General features: G+C 39.5%; 1 pseudogene across 1 annotated transcript; it reads right to left on the bottom strand.

Moving 5' to 3' along the window:
• Positions 1 to 11,291: 11,291 nt before the first annotated feature.
• On the bottom strand, positions 11,292 to 12,514 carry LOC306665217 (glyceraldehyde-3-phosphate dehydrogenase-like; annotated as a pseudogene). The gene has a single exon. The product of its transcript is annotated as a glyceraldehyde-3-phosphate dehydrogenase-like (transcript).
• Between the last annotated feature and the right edge of the window lie 9,043 nt (positions 12,515 to 21,557).

Here is a 21,557-nt window from a genome sequence, read left to right as displayed (position 1 = left end):
TCATGGTGGAAGGGTTTGGTGGAGGAATGCTGCTGGGAAGCAGGGGGAATGGAGGAAGAGGAGGAGGAAAGGAAGACAAGATTTACCCTAGTGACCCACTTTCTCCATCTAGGCCTGACCACCTACAGTTTCTACTACTTACCAATAGTGCCATCAAATATGGATTCCTCAATGGATTAGTCCATTGGTGAGATCAGAGTCCTCATGATCCATGTCTTCTCCAGTTGCCTTCTCTGAACACAGCTGTGCTGGGGACTGGGCCTTCAACACATGAGACTTTGAGGGGCAGCCCTGATCCAAATCATAACAGACACACAAAAAATACTTGTGAAATGAAGACATCAGTCAAGTATTCTTAGGAAGTGGGAAGATTGTGCAGTGAAAAACAATGTCTAGCAACAAATAAGGAGAAGCAATTAACTTCGTGTAGTTGTTTGGTGACTTACAAATTAACACTTTCTTTTTTTATTCTACAACGAGAAGAAAGTCCAAATTCACTTACCTATGCATTAGGTAAACACTTTAAGTATTCTCTTACTCATGTTGACGTTCTAAATAAACAGAATAGACTGATACTAGCATATCTGGAATGTACCATACTATGGACCAAAAACCAATTCAAAGCCATATTAAAGCAAGAATATTTTCATAATCATCATCATCATCATCATCATCACCAAAACCACCATCACCACCACCATCATGTTACACCTATTAATGTTCTGTATCAGTACTTTAGAATTACATTTAATAAGAAAATCACAAAGCTATGTAAATCTTTTGGTGAGGGAAGGAAAGCCCTGGTTAAGGTTTAACCACAGGGAAGGGCAATAGAATCTCTAAAATAAAATCATCACAAGAAACAAGAGCAGTGAATTGACATGGAATAAAAGGAAGGAAAATAATTATTGATCTATGAGCTGGAAATACTAGAAGAAGAGCTATCCCAAAATGGACAAGCATACTGGAAAAGTGTGTTAGAGAACTTTTTGTGCTATGAGCAAAATACCTGACAAGAACAACTGTGAGGTAGAAAGATTTATTTTGGCTCATGGATTCAATCTATGGTCAGATGGTTCCAAGGCAGAAACATGACAGATGAGAGCTCCTCAGCTCATGGAGGTCCTGAAGCAGAGACACAGATGGGGGCGGGGGGCAGGGAGATGATAGGCCCTTCCAGGGAACACCCCTAGGGACCTGTTTCCTCCATCTAAGTCCCACCTCCCAGGAATCCCTTCAGCATTCAATGGATTAATCCACTGTTGAGGTTAGAACATTCATGACCCAATCACTTCCCCAAAGCTGCACCTTTGAACACACCGTAATGGGAAGCGAATGCAGGTAAAGACCTGTAGCCCTGAGGCCCTGGTCAGCTTGTGCATGGTGCTTTCTAGACAGTCTCTCTGAAGGGGTTATGCTCTCTGACCAGGCTGAGAATCTGCACTATCCGCCATCCAAAGGCAGGGGAAGTAGATTAGTTCAATCAAACCTCTCTGAATTTCAACAGTAATGTGGCACTTATTTACAGCAGGCAATTCCTTTACTTTATATGAACTTACACAACTTTAACATCTCTGGGTTCCCACTTTCTCACCTGTGAAAATAGGGTTAATGATCTAAGAAACTCAAAAAATGCTCACCATTAATTTTACTTATTTTCACTATAGATATTGTATTGTATAACAACAGTGATTTATTAACAAAATGAAGTACTTTTATATATTAATAAAATAAAATTAATATTAATATATTAATAAAATAATAGTGCTTTTATAATCTACAGCCTCAGGATCCCAAAGCAGTTTTAGCCTTAACATATTATGGCCTTAATATAATATGACAACATATTGAGAGAATGAGAGGGGAATTTCCTCTTTGAGGGTCCATGTGTCCATGAGTAAACAAGTTTTCCAGCTCTCTCCTCTATTTCAGCCACCAATTTGCAGGCCTAGTGCTCTTAGCAGAGTGTCAGAGCACCTCAGAAAACTGATAAAATGGGAATGCGGAGCATTTTCTACCCAAGAGCACACACCTGGGCATCAGTAATGGTGCTAAGCACACACAGATTCCTGGACATGCACAGGGTGAGTGAGTCCCTAATGAGGGCAGGCATATGACCTTTATGCTTTATCATGCTCTTACACAATCACATAGGCACAGGAGGGCTGGGAAATAGCTCAAATATTTATCCTGCAAGGAAGAGATACTTTTGGGTGAAAAGCAAAAAGATGAGCATTGCTGGTAAAGAAAGAATAATACCATGTATTCTCCTGATACAATGCCGCCTGTGTTTTCTATTCTCATAAGGAAAAGAAAAAAAGGTTACAATGTCTGTATCTCCTTTCTTGGTACCATATCCATTTTCCCCTTAAGTTTTGGAAGCTAAAAATAAATTTTTATTTCTTTATTCTTTGCAACATTGTGTGTTTAAAGTTTTTGGCAACTATGGAATATGGCTGAAATCAGGAATTTGCTAATAGAAAAGTAGTATATACATTTCATTTAAAAAATAGAAAATGTTTCTTACCCTTTGAATAGATTGTATTCCTTAAAATTCCAAAGCATTTCTTTGGAAAATTGTAAAATTGGAGGAACAGTAAAAGAATTCTGCATGTGTTCATTTCATGCTCCTGATGAGTCATCGTATTTTCATTTTGCTGACTCACTCTTTCCATGAGTCTTGTGATCCTAAGGCAACTAAACGGTTTAATGTTTTGTTGTTGTTTTCTAAATCCACAGGTTTTTGGCTAAAGCACATTTACAGCTGCTTATTTTCTTCTTTGCTCCCATCAGTTCTCAATACAAACACATTTATTACAATTTAAAAATGACAGTACACACATCTCTTTTCAACACTTTCAGGAATATATTTGGTGGCATGTTTGTGAATAGCAAAACAATGTCAACACATTTATCCATCTGTCTTTCTACTACATCATAGATTGGCTCAGACTATTTGATCTATACAGTGAATTTTAAGTGCTGTCCTCTACATTTCTCAATATGGGTTATAACATTTTGTTTTGGTAACAAAAGCTATGCACATAAATTCATGATATTTTGTTTAGAAAGGGAAATCTACACATTTTGGAATACTTTAATTCTATGTTGATTCTTGCATGACAGAAATGTAATCTTTGAAGATTATAGCTAGAATTTTCTTCTTCAAACAAGCGAAGTAATAAAACCCTCTTTCTTGCAGAGAAACCCATGAAAGTTTTTCTTGGAAAAAATAAATGAAAGCTCATCAAATAAGACTTTAATGTCCGTTTTTGTCTATGGTAATATAGTTTAGGACAGACCAATTCTTCCACTGAGAACAACTAAAACATCCTGAATTAAATAAATAAAAAATATTATTTTTTGAAGACTTTGGGAAATTGCTTAGGTACACAGAACAAGGTACATTTGCCTTTTTTTTTTTTTTTTTTTTTTTTGAGTAAAATGAAAGAACAACAGGAAGCAGCAGAGAATCAACACAAGTTTTTCAAATATCAAGGTGCTGAGAAAGATAAAACTTGGAGTTTAGGACTGCCAAGCAAACAACACTTAAAATTAGTAGATGAATTTTAAATTGTATTGAATGCTTTATCCACAAAACAAAAGGGTAATATGAAAAAGACTGACAATATCATGCACAGGTGAGCATGTGGTCTGACTGAACCCTCATGCAGCGTTGATGGAGATTGATGTCTTACAGTCACTGTGAGCAGGTGTTCAGGGTTCAACATCTACTAACAGCAAACATGTATATTCCATGCCCAGGTGCCATGGCAGCACTGATTTTATTTTGATTTTTTTTCTTTTTAAAATATCTTTGTTGATGCAATATAATTATATATAATAGTGAAATTCATTGAATTTTCATACATGCATACAATGTAGCAATATCACTTGCTTTCTTTCTCCAGTTCTCCTTTTCTTTTCCTCTCTCCCCTGGTCCCCTTTCTCTTCTACTGTTCTCCTCTCTATTTTCATGAGATTCTTCCTCCCTTTTTCCTGTTATCTCTCTAGCTTCCACATATGAGACAAAAAAAACACATAATGCTTGATTTTAGAGTCTCTTATCTCACTGATCAAGTTCCATCTATTTTCCTGAAAATGGCATAATTTAATCCTTTAGTGCTAAATAAAACTCCATCGTGTGTATATATACACATTTTCTTTATACATTCATTTGTTGATGGACACCTAGGCTGGTTCCATATTTGAGCTGCTGTGAATTGTGCCGCTATGAGCATGGGTATGCTTGTGTTGCTAGAGTATGCTGGCATCGCTATTTTCAAGAGAAAAACAGGACAGAATCCAAATGTTCAACACAGTGGGATGGATAAATCATGTCATGCTCAAACAATGAAATACTATATAGTAACAAGGATGGATGAACTACTTTTAGATGTAATAGCACAGCCTAATCTCACAAAATATGTTGATTGAAAGAAACCAGACAACAAGAGTTTTTCCTGTTTGATTCTATTTATATAAAACTCACAACAGGTGAAAGTAATCTATACTTTTAAAATAAGGATTATGGCTACCTTGGAGATGATAGTGACCAGAATGGTCATGAGGGAAGTTCTGAGATACTGCCAACATTTTATTTCTTATCAGGTTTCTGGTTATGTGTTATTTTCTCTTTAAGAGCACTTATTGAGGTTGTGCCTTTATGATTGCTCATATCTGTATGTAGGCTATATTTTAATCAATAATCACTTATAAAAAGAACTTGCCCAATACTTTCAGTTTTTAACTCCAGGAACCCTACCAGACTTTCCAAGTAAAAAAGAACAAAGTAATATCCCATCTTAGTCCTGAGAAGTAGAGAAAAAAAGTAGTCATTTGAAAAAACACTTAAAGCATTCTAATTAACAAAGACCTATTCTCCAATGGAAAAGACTGACTTATTCCAACTCCAAGGAGGGGAGCTTATCTGGCTCCTGCTCCCTCCAGCACTTCTGTCTCACTGAAGGTTGGGGTGGGGTGAAGGAAAAAGCTAAGAAATACTTGTGAGGCCAAAGGTCAGGGGCAGAGGCTAAGAAGTTGAGGTTTAATCAGAAGAGTAGAAATCACTTCCCCTCCTTCATGCCTTACACCTGTAGGCTCCAGCATAATAGTAATAGATTACATCTGAAAGGGTGGCAGTGTGCAGATTCTATCTAAGAAGCAGTTTCTGGGAAAGCCACAAACAATAGGGAACAAAACCCAGGACACAAGAGAAATCTGAAGCCAGTGGCACCTCCAGTACAGCAAATGTTGCATACAGCCCAATTCCTGGCCTGATTAGTATATCTCACACTATATATATTTCCCTTGATTCTTATTATCTCCTACCTGTCTTTCAACAAGAACAATAAGTCACAAGCATGTTAAAAAGGCAAGAAAAAGTTCTCCATGATGGATCAATACATAATTTTTGCATATAGTATAAACTGTCTCCTGAAAAACCGAATCAATCTACTTAATTTAAGATAATTTTCCTACCTTAGCTATGTGACTTAGTTACCTATCTAAGTTAAAATAGTAACAAACTTTGGAGACTGTTCTGCTGAATTTAGCACATTTTCTGTTAACATGCTAAAACCTGGTATCTCTGCTCAAATGTCACCTCATCAGAGAGTCCTTCCATCTTAAAATAGCAGCCCTCCTCCAAACTACTCATCCACCCTCACCGCTTTATTTTTCTCCATTGCACTTACCTTTTCTGATACATTCTTACTTGATTGTTTATCAGTTCTTTCCTCTCAATAAGGCATGAGTTTTATGGGAGCTGTTTTGTTCCTTACCCCTCCCAAAGTGCCTACAAAAGTTAAGGGTTTTGTTAATATATGTCGAATAAATGAGTAAGTTCATTTAGACATACACCAATAGTTATGTACATAAATACATATACCACATTGTGCAATGCTGGCTAACATTTAATTTTTACTATGCATTAAGAACTGTGCTAAGCAGCTGTGAGTTTTACATGGATTATCTTATTTAAGCTTCACAACAACTTTTAAAGTAGGTCCCATTATTGTTCCTTTTTGAAAATGAAGAAACAGAAGAAGAAATTAAGTAAATTATCCAATGTTCCCCACAGATAAAGTGTACTTTTCCTATCTCTTAGAATTTTGGTTAATTTACCAGCATTATAATATAGTGAAAAATGATAGTAACTTGGTCAAAAGAAGAAACACTGTCCGTACACATTTAGGTAATACTTTTTAGAAGTCAAATAAAACAATCCTACCATCGGCAGATCATTATCCACGTTCAAAGTATACAAAGAGAAGATATTTAAGTCAGCTGACCTGACCATAATAATTGTAGAGGAGGAAAAGTTTATCTGGGGGCTCATGGATTCAGAGGTCTCAGTCCGTAGTAAATCAGTTCCATTTCTTGGGCCTGGAGGTGGATCAGGATGTCATGGAGGAAGAGTGTGACAGATGGAAGTAGCTCACATGATCAGAAAGCAGAAAGATACATAATATATACCCATAAGGCATGCCCCCAGGGACCCACCTCCCCCAGCCACACCCTACTTCAACTAACATTCAGTTAATCCCATCAGGGGGTTAATTCACTGATTAGGTTAAGATTCTCATTACCCAAACATTTGTTCTCTAAATCTTCTTGCATTGTCTTAAACATAAGCTTTTGGGGGACACCTCTCATCTGAACCACAAGAGAAGACTATAAATTTGGATCATATTTCTTAGTAGTGAAGTAGTCTTTTGAGGTAGTCATTAGTAAACACACAGAATGTGCTGTGGCTTTTCCCATCTTCCCTTCTCCTTCTTTATTCCCCCAAGGCTATGCTGCCCAAGAGAACAATTCTGAGATGGTTACTTCACTCCCATACTTGGTGAGCTTCAGACACTCACATACCCTCCCTATTTCACTGCCCCAAGGTGATGTGCAGTGAGAGAATTCTCAGTAGCCTAACTGGTGTCCTCTGGAGGTTAGACAGGAACACAGAACCAGAAATCTGTCTCTTATCTGGATAATGCTGGGATTAAATTGATAGCAAAAATAGCCCTTGATGTCAGGGACTGAGGAGAGGGAGCCGTATACAGCCACCACTCCACCAATTACAGCAAGCAAGAATTCATCCTTATTAAACATTCTCACTTATTAAGATGTATTTCTGGGCCAGCAGAAGGTTAATAGGTGCAGAACATGGGATACACCCATCAGATGTCAAATTTGAGCTGGGCACAATTAGAAGGAAGTCAGAAAGAGCATCACCCATATCAGGAATTCCTGCAATATAGAAGTCCCCAAAAGTTCTCCAAGGAACTAAATTCAAACTTGCATTTGGGTGTACATCTCAAAGGAGGCACCAGCAGCCTATCTGCCAGTGGTATCCAAGAGAAAATAAAACTGCAGGACCAAAAGGGTAAAAATTAAATCCATAAAAAATTCACACCCTTTCTTCTAATTCCTTCTCTCCTTCACTATGCTACTTCGGATTTATTCTATGTCAGGTAAGAAGGAGGAAGGGTAAAGAATAGTCTTCTCCACCAATGCAAGACCATGAACCCCGCATAGTCAGCACAAGTTGGAATAAGAAAGTGTGATGGGCTGACAGATCTGACTCCATGAGAATGTTATAGGCCAGACTCTAAGGGAAATGACTAAACATACTCCATTTTGCTCGGAGACTCTATGTTATGTAGGAAATAAACTTCTCCCATAGGAACACCCTGCCTCTGTACCCATCATCAATTACTTAGTGTGACATATTTAGCAATACAAAATGACAATTCTTATGTAATGAAAAATTGCTCTCCTTTGATCTCTACTGCTCTTAACCAATGTACCATGTAAATGGTGATTGTGTGGATGTTAGTAACCATTCTTTAGTTTGTACCTAGGTAAGGGTCATTTTGATCTACTTCCCCTCTGTTGATGATCTCATGATGTTAGTTTGTAATTTTGAATCATAGCAACAGACACTTATGATCGATGTGATTTTTGGTCTAAGAACCCCTACAACCCCTACAACCCTATGTAGGGCTGTTCTCCCAATAGCCATATTTTAGAGCATTGTGTGAGATAGTCAGCAGCCGGCTTAATAAAGACTCTCAAATTTGGACTTCTCAGTGGTGATCGGTCTGTTCTTAAGTTGCACCCCATAACAGAAAGGATTTTAACTTGATTAAGATTTACTTCATGTTGTAGTCGGGTTTGAAATACATGCATGTATTTTAAATCACTTCTTCTAATTGAAAGTTATCAGAAATCTATGGGCTTTGTTTGTCCTAGATATCATCAAGGAATGAAGAAGGCATGATCAAACAGAATTTGTTGAAAGAAATGGAGAAAAATTAAATTTTTTTGCTTGTACCCCAGCAAGATGGGATTATTCACTAAGCAAATTATAGTGATAATGCTGATACAATATTGAGCCTTAATCTATAAGAAAATAAATTATTAGAAAGGAATATAAAATAATCCTCATGATCTCTAAAACACATTTAAATATTATAAAATCTACACTGAGAATCCCAATTTTCTAATTTGGTACCAAGAACCCAGATTGTGGTGTCAGTCCTGGCATAAATGAGCTATTTTTGACCCAGTGCCACATTTACACCATCAGCCCTTTTGCATCTGCTCCAATGGCCACGTGTAATCTGAAATATGCACCAAAGAATACTCAATAGAGAAAATATAATTAACAGCAAATCCATCTGCTAAGAGACCATCAGATTGTCATATTAAAACCTCTTTAGATGACAAAATAGCAATCACTGATTGAGTTATACCACTCATTATACAAACACTTTACTTATTTAATTATCATGGTCAACCTATGATGTAGGTGTATTATTATTACCAATTTACAGATGAGGAACTTGAGGCACAGAATACATTAAGAAATTTGTCTGTAACCAGCTAGTAGTGGCAGACAGGACTTGAACTCAGTCTACATCCCACCTAATACTTATGTAAAGGAGATGTCTCATGTGGCAAAACTGAACTGGCCAAAATTCTTCAAAAGCCGTTAAGATGAAATTATATGAGAGTTGCTCCCCTGTGTTTCTTTAAGAACCCAGAACTCCTAATGCCAGAGGTGTCAGTTTTGAAAAATTTCCTCTGCCCAAAGTTGATTACAGCATTATTATTAAATTCTCAGTGCCTATCTCTTCTGGGTCTTCAAACCCAGTATGGTGGGCAGGGATTTCTTTAAAGTCAAATTTAGCTGCAGGGAAAATATTAATCATTAAAGGTGGATTGGCCCCAAAGGCTTAGCGTTCCTGTTCTTTTATCTTTGCACTTACTTCTTGTAATACAAATATTACAAGATTATATATTTCTGCATGCTTTTTTTCTTTCTCAAAAGCCTGAATGCATATTGACTTCATGTGCTCATTATTACCTCAGTTGAGATGAATGTTAAAATCTTCAGGATGATTGCATTAATTCCTTCAGCTTCAGGTTGAGTTTATCTCGAGGAGTTGCCCTTGGCTGAAAGAAGTTGCCTCAGTCAATATTCAGAAACTTCTTTGAGTGCTGATTGAATTTAGTGCATAGTCAAAGTTGTAGCCAAAATATCTTTTTCCCTTTGCTCATCTGAGATAATTCTGAAGGGCTACTCATGAGATCAGGTGAGACCTCTTTTGCAACATGTCACAGTTCAATTTCACCCTCTGCCCTATTTTTGCCCCTCAGACCTCATTTATGTTGTTCCCCAAGAAATGCACTCCCCAATAAACTGTGTGCAAGCTCTAGGGTCTTAGCTCTGTTTTCTGGGGAATCCAACGTGTTAGTCAGATTTTCCTTGTTGTGGCAAAATACCTAAGAGAATCAGCTCAAAAGGAGGAAATAGGTATTTTGGCTTATGGTTTCAGTTCATGGTTGGCTGACTTCATTGCTTTTGGGTGTGTGGTGAGGCAGAACTTCATGGTGGGGTGTAGAGAGTCACCTTATCTAGCAGAATCAGACAAGGACAAGGTTGAGCCATGGGACACAGAGGCCTGACTTCTAGGAATTGGCAACCACGGAGGACTTTCCCAGATATCTGGGGAGTATGTGGTGCTATGTGGGATTGGTTCCCTGTCTGGTTCTTTGATCATTTCCCTGAGCAAATTGGCTCCCATAACTCCACTCCATTTTGTTCATCACAGAAGAAGCCCCTCCCAGTCTGGGACCCTTTACGTGTGTGACTATAAATGAAAGAGAGTTGGGTTACTTCATGTTGTTAGAGGCCAGATCTGGTATGGCCTGATCCGTCATGGCCCCTCTCATTTAAAAAGAGTATTGGATCTGTGTGTTTATTGATTAGATAAGTTTATTGGTAATTGATTGATTGATAGCCAACATCATCCTCCGGCAGTTAACCCTTTTCTTATCCACACCGGACGTGGTGAGAAACCACCACAGTGGGGAGCACATGGTAAGCTAAATTACTCATCTTGTGGTGGCCCAGAAACAGAGAGAGGGAAAAAAAGGGGGCTGGAGTAGGATCCCAATGTACCATTTAAGAGCACACCCCAAACGACCTACTTCCTCCAACTAGGCCTGCTTCCTTAAGTTGTTAACACCTTTTAATAATGTCATCAGCTGGGAACCACGTCTTCAATGTATGAGCTTTTGGGGAACAATTAAGATCCAAACTATAACACAACCTAAAAGAGTTGGCAATAGTCATCTCCTAGGAAGTACACTCAGAAATGTGTCATGGAAGCTGGAACCCCTGGTGACCATGTGGCATTAAGATCATCACTACAAGTAGGTAGCGCTCACAGCCCCTAGCATGCATTTGCAGTGTAATTCTTAGAACTTTGCCATTGGTGACTTGGTATGAAATATGGGCAAAATACAGGTGCAGTTTCCTAGGATGTTGAGAGGTTTGAGGGAGGTGATTATCATAAGAATAACAATATCAGCTAGTTATGGATGGGACAAATGAATTATAGCAAAAGACAGGGAATGTTGAAGATAATTAATCATCAACATGAAATGATAAAGCCAGAGAGTCTCCTTGACTCATATAGAATCTCCCATTTCCTTTAGCTAATGAGTAAAAAACTGAGGAGCAAACCCAGGACTTAATGATAAGAGAACCTGTCCGGAGCAGATTGCATTCTCAAACTTGGCAGGTGTGATATGCCAAGGTCAGAGCACTAATTGAGAAAGAATGGGACCCTGTGACTTGCAATGGGAACATCTGGAACAATTTACTGAAGGATCCTTAAGCCCCAGAATCTTCTGAATTCCTAGGCTACGGAAATATCTCATTCCTCACGCTTCCTGATTTTTATTCTTTTTTTTTTGGGGGGGGGGTGCAGTGAACATTATTGATGGTATGTGATAGTGGTGCTCCCTAAGCCCCTCCCTTTCTTCAGGGGATCTGGGATGGAAATTAGGAAGAGGGGAGATTCTCAGTGTGTTGAGGGACTGAGTTAGGGGCAGGGATTCCTGAGCAGCTGAGGGCCTCTCTCTTCCTCTGTGTTCTTGCTGGGGAAGGCGGTCTAGGGGCTCTTACTCCTTGGAGGCCATGTGGACCATAAGGTCCACTACCCTGTTGCTGTAGCCAGATTTGTTATCATACCAGGAAGTGAGCTTGACAAAGTGGTCATTAAGGGTAGTGCCAGCCCCAGCATCAAAGGTGGAAGAGTGGGTATCACTGTTGCAGTAGCAGGAGACGACCTGGACCTCGGTGTAGCCCAGGATGCCCTTGAGGGGTCCCTCTGATGCCTGCTTCACCACCTTCTTGGTGTTATCATATTGGGCAGCTTTTTCCAGGCGACAGTTCAGATCCACAACTCACACATTGGGGGTGGGCACACGGAAAGCCATGCCAGTGAGCTTCCCATTCAGTTCAGGGATGATCCAGTCCACAGCCCTGGCAGCTCCAGTGGATGCAAGGATGATATTCTGGGCAGCCCCACGGCCATCGTGCCACAGTTTCCCAGAGGGGCCATCCGCAGTCTTCTGAGTAGCAGTGATGGCATGGACTGTGGTCATGAGTCCTTCCACAATGCCAAAGTTGTCATGGATGACCTTGGCCAGGGGAGCTAAGCAGTTGGTGGTGTAGGAGGCACTCTGACGATCTTCAGGGAGTTGTCAAACTTCTCAATCCCATCACAAACACACCCATCACAAACATGGGGCATCAGCAGAAGGGGCAGAGATGACGACCCTTTTGGCACCACCCTTCAAATGAGCCCTGGCTTTCTCCATGGTAGTGAAGACACCAGTGGACTCCACAACATATTCAGCACCAGCATCACCCCGCTTGATGTTGGCAGGATCTCGCTCCTGGAAGATGGAGATGGACTTTCCATTGATGACAAGCTTCCCATTGTCAGCCTTGACTGTGCCATTGAATTTACCATGGGTAGAATCATACTGGAACATGTAGACCATGTAGTTGAGGTCAATTAAGGGTCATTGCTGGCAATAATATCCACTTTGCCTGAGTTGAAAGCAGCCCTGGTGACAGGTGCCCAATACAGCCAAATCCATTCACTCCAACCTTCACCTGTGACCTTCTCATGACCGGCATTGCACAAGTTGAGAAGAAGCAGCTGTCTGTGGAAAAGGGAGGAGCAGAGAGCCTTTATTTTCCCTTTGCTCAGAGACAATGCATAGATTCTGATGTAAGGACTATATGCTCAAGATGTAACCCCGCTTTCTCTGTTGACTGCTAGAAAAATAATATAATAATAATAATAAATAATAATTTACAACATAATCAGGCCAGAATAGTGCAGTGCCTACTAAGGGAAGAAGGTCATCTACCAACGGCACCAAAAACCTGGCAACTTGTATAGGTAGGAGCTGGGAAAGGATGACTGAGACTGGATCTTGAGCATGCTCCATGAAGGATGGAATGCACAGTTGAGCAAAGCTGTGTTCATCAGTATGGATCACTCTCCAATGTAGAATTCAATATACTGGCAAGAACCTCAGGAAATGGTGCTATTCCACTGCCAGATTGGTTCCAGGAAGTTTGGAAAAAGTGATGGCTCATACGAAGGAAAGTGGAAATATAAAAAATTTCAGCACAAATGGTGGAGGAAATAAAGAGTATAGAAATGCCTTGTTTGAGTTGATAGTCTATACTAACAACAGATCATAATTCACTCCCCAGTTTCTAGAACTGAGCTAGTTCTTAGATCTGGAACCCATCAACCAAAGAAGAGCCTGGATAACTATAAGAAAAGAACTTGCAGTACCATTGCAGGTATACAGGTAATGATTTCTCCAGCCTTCTTCCAAAGGGAACAAAGACCATTTTTCCAGTGATTGTACATTGGAAAAGGGGAATACTAAAACATTCAGAAGACTATTATAAGTATACTCATTCCCAATCCCAGCTCGATTAGGGATATGAGAGGCAGAAGATATAGTCTTGACCTAGGTCTCTCCACAATGAGTTCACTTAGTCCGTGTGCACACCTGGCAGTCATTGTTCTAGTCTCCAAATGTCTAACTCAAATGGATATTTTGGTAGTCAGTTAAATTTTCACATTGGTACCTTGATCATTGAGGTCAGAGCTACTGTACTAGTGAAAACCAAGGGGAATTCTCTGAAATTTCCTCACAAGAAAGTGAGTCAGAAATCATATTCTCCAACTGTGATAGTATACTCTTAAATATTGAACTGTGCAGTTTAAATGCATGAATTGTCTGATATGCTAATTATATCTCAATTAACCTGTTGAAATGCTTGCAATTTTTAAAAATAGCATATATGTCACCCTTAAATACTGAGAAGATGCAGGAGGGGTGGTCCTATTGTATCCCTATTTAATTCACTAACCTGGGTAGCAATGTACCCAGTACTCATCTGCCAGAAATGTTGATGATAATCAGATTTTAGCTGAATGCCTTTCCAGGATTTACCCTTGGTTTGCAGAAGCTTCCTCATTTAAGTTTATGTCGTTAGCCTCTAGCAAGATAGCAGTCAGTGATTGGTCAATGCTGGGATACCAAGGCATATCCTTTTTGCCTAAGTTAGGGCTACCCTGAAGGACCACCCAGCTCTGTTACAGCTGTATCATGGTTATTCCTCTCTCTTCCCCAAACTGCTTTCCTTGCCTATCAGATATGTTGTTCTCAGGAGTATTCCTCAGTAAGCCACCTGCACACTGATTTCCATGTCAGGGTCTCTTTTTTAGAAAAACTGACCTGCAACATTTACTACATCTATAAAATAACACTTCTTTTTTCTTTCTTAGGCCACTAAAGATGTTTATGGGTTCATTTCTTAAAAGGTGTTCTTCTAAAACAATTAACAGTACTTCTAAACTTACTTGTAAATGATTCCTTCATTGGTCAAAGACCTAGTGTCAAATCTCATAAAACCTCCTTTCTCTTGTCATCTCCATAAGACCACCAGACCCAGGTAGCCACACACAGAGTCCAGGAGATCTGCCTTTTACTTACCTACTGTTCAAGAGTTCCATAATCTATACCCTTTATTGTTATAGCGATGGTATGAAGAAAAACCTAGCAGCAGCTCCTTTTAATATGAAACAACTCAGTTTTTACTTTACCAAAGCCATCAATTTCCTGTATCTTTAAGCCTCTGTCTCACTTCAAGAACCACAAAACCTGTCATTAACAAAAGCCAACAGTATTTCTCAGCCTTAATTCAACTTCAATGTTTCAGTTTAAGTTTTAACCACACACACACACAAAATAAAAGGCCCCAGAAAAGTGCCTTTCTGGTTGCCTGGATAACATTTCATCAACAATAAAATAAAGTCCAAACTCCTGCTGTGTCAGGTTCTCCACACTTTGTCTTTAAAGTAATCTCCACTGTGCTCCAGCTAAACCGGCTGATGTACAAATCACTAAGATATCTTGTCCTTTTTTTGTCATGCCCTCCTCTCTCACAACTCCCCCACCCATTAGTCAAGCTCCATCTCTTATGTCATCTGTGATACAGTTTCATGACCAACAGAAAAAAAAAAAAAAAAAAGCCACAGCTTATGGGAGAAAGGCCATAATCCCTAATGCTGTGTAGGAGGTCCTTTATTCTATAGCCTCTTTCCATCTCCAGCTTTATCTGGCACGTTGCTCTGATTTTTCAGTCCCACTGGCTTTTTTCTCTTTATAATACCTGTCTTAGTTAATTTTGTAGCTGCTGTAACAAAATGCTTGAGACTGGGTAATTTATAACGATCAGATCCTCACATTTCTGGAGGAGAGAAAGTACGAGAGCAAGGTCCTGTACCTGGTGAGGGCCCCCTTTCTCCGTCATTATATGATAGAAGGTGAGAGAGCAAGAGAGAGAACAAAAAGAGGCTGACTTTGCTATTTGATAAGGAATCCACTTCCTTCATAACAGCTTTAATCCATTCTTGAGGGCAGAACACTCACATTCCATTATTTCTCAAAGGTTTAAATCCTGATAGAGTTGAACACAATGGCAATTGAAGTCATGCTTAGAGCCAAGTCTGGGAGAAATCCTGGGTAGAAAAAGTCATCAGAATTCAGAAAATCATAAAGTGCAGAAGTCACCTGCAATCAGGGTGGGCCTATGTGGCTAATTCACCAGAGAAAATCCAGCAGCCACTGACAAAACCTTCAATCAGCCAGTCACCAAAGACCATGCAGTCTCCTTACACCCTTAGGGGGACACTATCTTGGGCTGCTTTTCTTCCTTCTAAATTTCCTATAAGCGCCTCTCATTAATGGTATCTAATCTGCTGGTAGAAATTCTAGGCCATGTAGTTCTCAGGCTTCTAGATAAGTTTGACTCAAGTTTTCTCTAAAAGACCAGATAGTATTTTAAGCTTTGCTGTTATAGTGTGCAGAGCACTCGTAGACACTGGAATTTGATGATGTTTACATGTTACATACTCTTATTTTTCTTTGGATTCCCTCCCCCAACTATTTAAAAATATAAAAACCATTCTTGGCTAGTGAGCCTTACAAAAACAGGTGGCAGGCTGGTTTGGGCCCAAGGCAGTTGTTTGCCAGCCCTTGTTCTAAGCTCTGTGAAACAAGGAGGGTGAAAGTGGCACTGAAATGCCAACAGAAAATCTGTTCCCTCACTAACAAAATCGCTATTATTTTAGCGTCTCAGTGAGGCCATAGATGTGAGTTCAGGGAGAGGCAGTGAAAAGCAGGTGCGGAGGCCAGAGGAGTGTGAACCACCACTTCTGAAATTTACTTGTGGTTTCTTGAGCTGCTCAGGCTCAGTCTTACATATTCCATTCACATTTCATAATGCGGTACTGAAGCACACATCCAGCTTGCCTGTCTTGGGTCTCATAACAACTTGGATTTCTATGGTAGCTCCATTCTTACATTCACTTGGTGTGCCATATCATCGCCAGCTGTTCCTTTTCTATGAGGGCCAAGTTGCTAACTAAAACAGCTTTACCAATGGAGAAGAGTGGTTGGCAGAAGTGAAAATAGTCTTACTCAAAAGGATCTGCAGTGTGATGATACTGTTGTTGGCAACTCAGTTTATCCCCTTTGGTCACAAATACTTCAAATACCATTCCGTCAGCTAGATCATAGGCCTAAATGACAGGCAAGTTTGTGCAGAGACTAGTCTTGCTGCAGAACCCCCTCAGGTTCCAAACATCTCTTAGAACAAGTAGACTTACAATTTACCTGCTAGAGGGACCAGAGCAGAATATTCAAATAAAGTATTTGTGGCCTCCTAGTTTCAAAGAGATGTGTGAAGGGCTGGGTCTCTTTCTACTGTGGCCTTTGGAAAGTATGGCAACTTGTCCCTTGTTTGAGAAGGAGCCTAACATTTTCATACCACTGTACCGCAAGAAACGTCATAATGTCACTGGGCTGCATGCTTTCACATGATTTGTCTCCTTTCACATGTGCTTGTCTTCCCTGAGGCTTCCTATCATTAGCTGCTTTTTGGTGATATGGGTGAATTGGAATGCTCCAATATGTGGAATATCAAGACATTCAAGCTCCCTCTAAACCTGGAAGCTGCTATTCAAGGTACCTGTGTGTGCATGGATGAGGTAAGGAGTTTGCACCAAAAAATAAATCGATGCACTGCTCCTTCATAAAAACAAACAAAAAAAATGAAAAAAACAAACCAAAACAAATAAGAAAAAGTAATTATCAGCTAAACCAGTGTGCTTAGTGACCTAGTTCTCATTCTGGTGCAAACTTCTTAATTCACTGGGGATAAGTAAAAAACATAGACTAGAAACCAATTCACAGGCAACACTTTGAGGATCACTGCTCTAGTCCAGAACTTAACATGACAAGAGATCAGGCATAGCTTCGATAAAAGACAGCAAAGTCATTCTGCTGAAAATCAGGGCAAAGGTGAGGTGTTGTAGGTCATATTTCCTGATGAAAACTAAAAAGGTAGCATTTGCTAGGTCAGTAGGTTCATATCACATGCCGGAGGCTGAAGTGTTTTTGCAAAGATACCAGCCATTGCTTGCCTCAGATTACCAGAGGTCTACTTCCTCCTGGCAGAGAGTCATATGCTCATCAAATGTTTGAGTGACCCAACCCACTCACACGATTTGATGGACTGTGCCCAGGCCATTTCTGGAAACAACTGCAGTATATAAGTCAAGATATATTTAGGAAATAGATGGCATACTAAAATAGTTAATTGAGGAGTTTTTAAAAAGACTATTTACAGTGGTGCTAGCAAAGGGACAAAGAAGGGTTGATAAAGCAGTCAGGAAGTGGAAAAGCGTGCCTGCTAATCTCATGTTGGTGCCTTGCTTTGGCCAAATCCATCTCTGATTCAGAGAGCAAGGAAGTTCTAGTGATGTGATCCTAAGAGGTCAGCCTCCATGACACCCAGTCAGGTAGGGAAGGGCAGAGACTGGCTCAGAAGAAAATAGAGAGTAACATGCATTCTTGAAGGCAAATAAAGAAGAACATTCATTCACCTATGAGAGAAAGTTTTGAAAAATAGGTTATATCTTTATAACCAAATATGATATAGAAATTGAAAAAATGAACTAGCTTTCTAATGTAGATAAATCTCAAAAACATAATAAGTATAAAACAAAAGCAACAGCAGGATACTCACAGTATAACATTTATATAACATTTAAAATCCAGTGAAACTGTATTTATGGATACATATATATGTATGTAAAAGATGTTCTTGCAGTAATAACCAATAGGGATGCAGTTTTTTATACATCACTGTTGTAAGATGAATATGTCTGAAAATATCTGTGTTCTACCTTCATCCATCAATGATTGGGCTGAGTGTGTTAATCATTTATTACTGTGCATGGTGGGTTGAATTGCGTGCTTTGTAAAGACATGACAATTTCTAATCTACTTCAGAATGTGACCTATTTTGGAAATAGGGTAGTTGCAAATATAATTAGGTATTTAAAATGTGGTCATACTATAGGGTGAATCCCTTAATCCACTATAATAGGTGTCCCAAGAGGAGAAGAGACACTGGGGGAAATACCATGTGCATACAGAAGTGGAGGTTGGAGTAATGTAACTGCAAGCCAGAGAGGCCAGGAAATGCTGGCAAATGCCAGAAACTAGGAAGAGGCAAGGAAGGATACTCCCCTAAAGGTTTCATAGGGAGCATGGTCCTGCCAAAGCCTTGATTTCAGATTTTTAACTCCAGAATGGAGATAATAAATTTCTATGGTTTTAAGTCACCCAATCTGTGATACTTTGTAAAGGCAGCACTGGATGGAAATCTAATAAAACCTGAGGTCCTAGGATGAGTGGCATGCTTCAAGGCTATGGGGCCTCATGAGGTACAGGTGGGTGATTCCATCACTTGGTCAAGGGTGTCGGCTCCTTCCCTGGCTGGTGTAATTCAGGTCTCAGCGGAAGTGCTTTGGCTCAGGCGCTCCCCATCTCCATGGACACACCCAGTTCCCACAGCTTCAGCCCCTACTTACAGCTTGGCTTTCTATTTTTATTGTGGGAAGCTCTTTCCATTTCTGATATATGAGATTTCTCTTTCTAGTTTCACAGTAGGCTCTGTGTTTATAAAATATGTTTATATGTTGCTATCATTTATGAGTTTGGACTGGAATGGAGGAAGATTTTGTTTATATTCAATCAGTGATATTGAACTGGATGTATGCCATAGTCTCCTTAGACCCAGATTTATTTTTCTGTTTCTCATGGTCCTGAGTCAAATTACTTACTAAAGAGCTCATTGAATTCATGAATACTATAAATGAAGTGCCAAAGTACTTAGGGGAACGAGCTACCCAGTGTACTCAAACGACAATCCTGGAAAGGTCCCAGGAGCAGATGCCTTTGGGTTTCATTTATTTGTATGCTGTTTTAGAAGCAGAGACACTGTTTGATGTAGTGGGAAAAACACAGGAAAAGAAAGAAGCCTGGATTCTAGACCTGGCTTAAATTACATGTAGTAAACATTTGTTGAAATCTACCATGTGCAACGAAATGCTTGAAGCTCTGGATTATGCAGAGTGAGGGTGGACAGAATGGAGGACAATGATGAATAATGTATCAAAGCTCTTGGTTGTGCTTGAAAAGCCCCACAGGCTGTGTATTACTCTGGCTGACCTCATATTGTACCACCATCCTCAGTGTGTCCAGCCTCACTGGACACTCTGGTCTATGTAGGCATCCAACTTCTTCCCATGGATTGAAGGAATCCTATTGTTCTCTTCAGCTACTTAGTTCACTTGTCAGAACATCACTTACTTGTAGTCACTCTGAATAGTACATATCACTGTCCAACATTTATCTTATTAATTTGCTGTATAAATTCTTTTTGGTCTTTCCATCTTCTTATTTTGTTTCATTCCCTTGGACATGGTATTGGAAAAGCACAAGATTTTGATTTAAATCTTCCCTGTTCCATGTTCCCTTTTCTCTAGATGCTATTACTCCAATAGTAAGAAAAAAAATATGCTACGAAATGTATTTTTTTCCCATCAGACAAAGAGATTATGAACTTTGGAGTTAATGACTACAAAATATTTTTTCTTTGGATTCAATGAATGGAGTTGACTTGAGATTATCTGCCATAAGGGAGTGGTTTAAAAATTTTATAATTGTGTATCAGATATAGTTGGATTGTTTAGTGGGCCACATGTGTAGAGGGTATATTTTTGAAAGCATGTTAGAAATGTGTATCTGAGCATACATTTTAAATGTGCACATGTATCCCAGACACCCTAGGACTGATGGCTTCCCATGTCCAAATGATTTCCCTAAGGGGCTGCATCAGTGCTTCCCTGTGGCTCAGGCAATGACCATCTCTGTTGACTGGACCAGGGACAGAGACTTTAAAACAAAGAATGAAAATTAGAGAGACTTTCCTCCATATCATAACCAATATAACAATCAGAACGTTCTGCTTTTGGTCCCTGACACTTTCACTTTGATACTAGAGACTTACTTCCCAGAGGACACAATAAAGGTTTTATTGAGCTAGAAGTTGAGTCTGCCACCTGGCCTTTGAGGCATCTCATGTTTTAAACTATAGGCAAGGGAGTGCACGGGACATTGGGTATTTGTACTCATGCTATGATTAATCCTAATTATCAAGTATATAGGGCTGCTGGGGCCAGGGGTAATTTTGTTTAGAACTCAAGGGATTTTCTGAAGGAAATTATGGCTATCCAGAACCTGTGAATGTGATATTATTTGGAAGAAGAGTCTCTTCCGTTTTAATGAAGTTAAGGAACTCAAAGTGAGATCATTCTGGATTATTGGGATGAACCAAGAGTCTAACGGCAAGTAGCCATACAAGAAGAGGTCCCAGGAACAGGGAAAGACATGAACACAAGAAGAAAGATGCAGAGAAAACCATGTGAAGATGGAGGAAGAGATTGAAGTAAAACAATATCCAGGAAAGGAATGCAAAGAAGCACAGCCTGCCACCAAAAACTTGGAGAAACGTGGGATGAATCCTCCCTCAGCGTTTTAAAAAGGAATCAATTTTGTTGACACCATTGTTTCAGACTTCCAGCCTCCAGAACATTGAGATGATAGATTTTGGTTATTGTGGTCACATTCCTAGTGATTTGTTACAGCAATCCTAGGAAACTCAAGCTGTTTCTTAATGTCTCTCAGTCCTTTTTTGCCCAGTAATAAAATTAACAGAAAATCAACATACCACAATAAAAGTAGCAATATCAAGGTGTCAGGTGCTTTTGATATTAAGATTTGGATTACTCCACTCTGAGGTGCTGGCTGTGGGACATAGAATGGGTCTTATATTCTGTGAAAAGGAAGCCATAAATGCCAACCACAGCAGCGTGACCAGTGACAAATGAAGACTATAGTGGCTATGCATATTTTCTTCCTTCTCTGCAATGTATATTTTATATGCTTTAATTGTATTTTTCCTTTATTCACACTTTCATTTTCCTTTGTTAGTTAGTTCTCTATGCAATTCAAAGGTACTACCACAAAATCAGAGACTTAAAGCAACATACATTTATTATCTTACAGTTTCCATAAACTGAAAATCTGGGCATGAACTTAAGTGGGTTTTCTGCAAAGCTGCAATCTCCATTCCCTCTGTGCTGAACTTGAGGTTCTCTTGCAAGGTGATGGTGTTGTTGGCAGAATTCAGTACCTTGAAATTGTAGGACTGATATTTCTAAATCTTTTCAACTACTGGGTCTACCCTCAAC

Source organism: Sciurus vulgaris (genome assembly GCF_902686455.1).
Source record: "Sciurus vulgaris genome assembly, chromosome: 7".
NCBI classification, from domain to species: Eukaryota; Metazoa; Chordata; class Mammalia; order Rodentia; family Sciuridae; genus Sciurus; species Sciurus vulgaris.
This window is presented reverse-complemented; position numbering and strand designations above follow the sequence as displayed.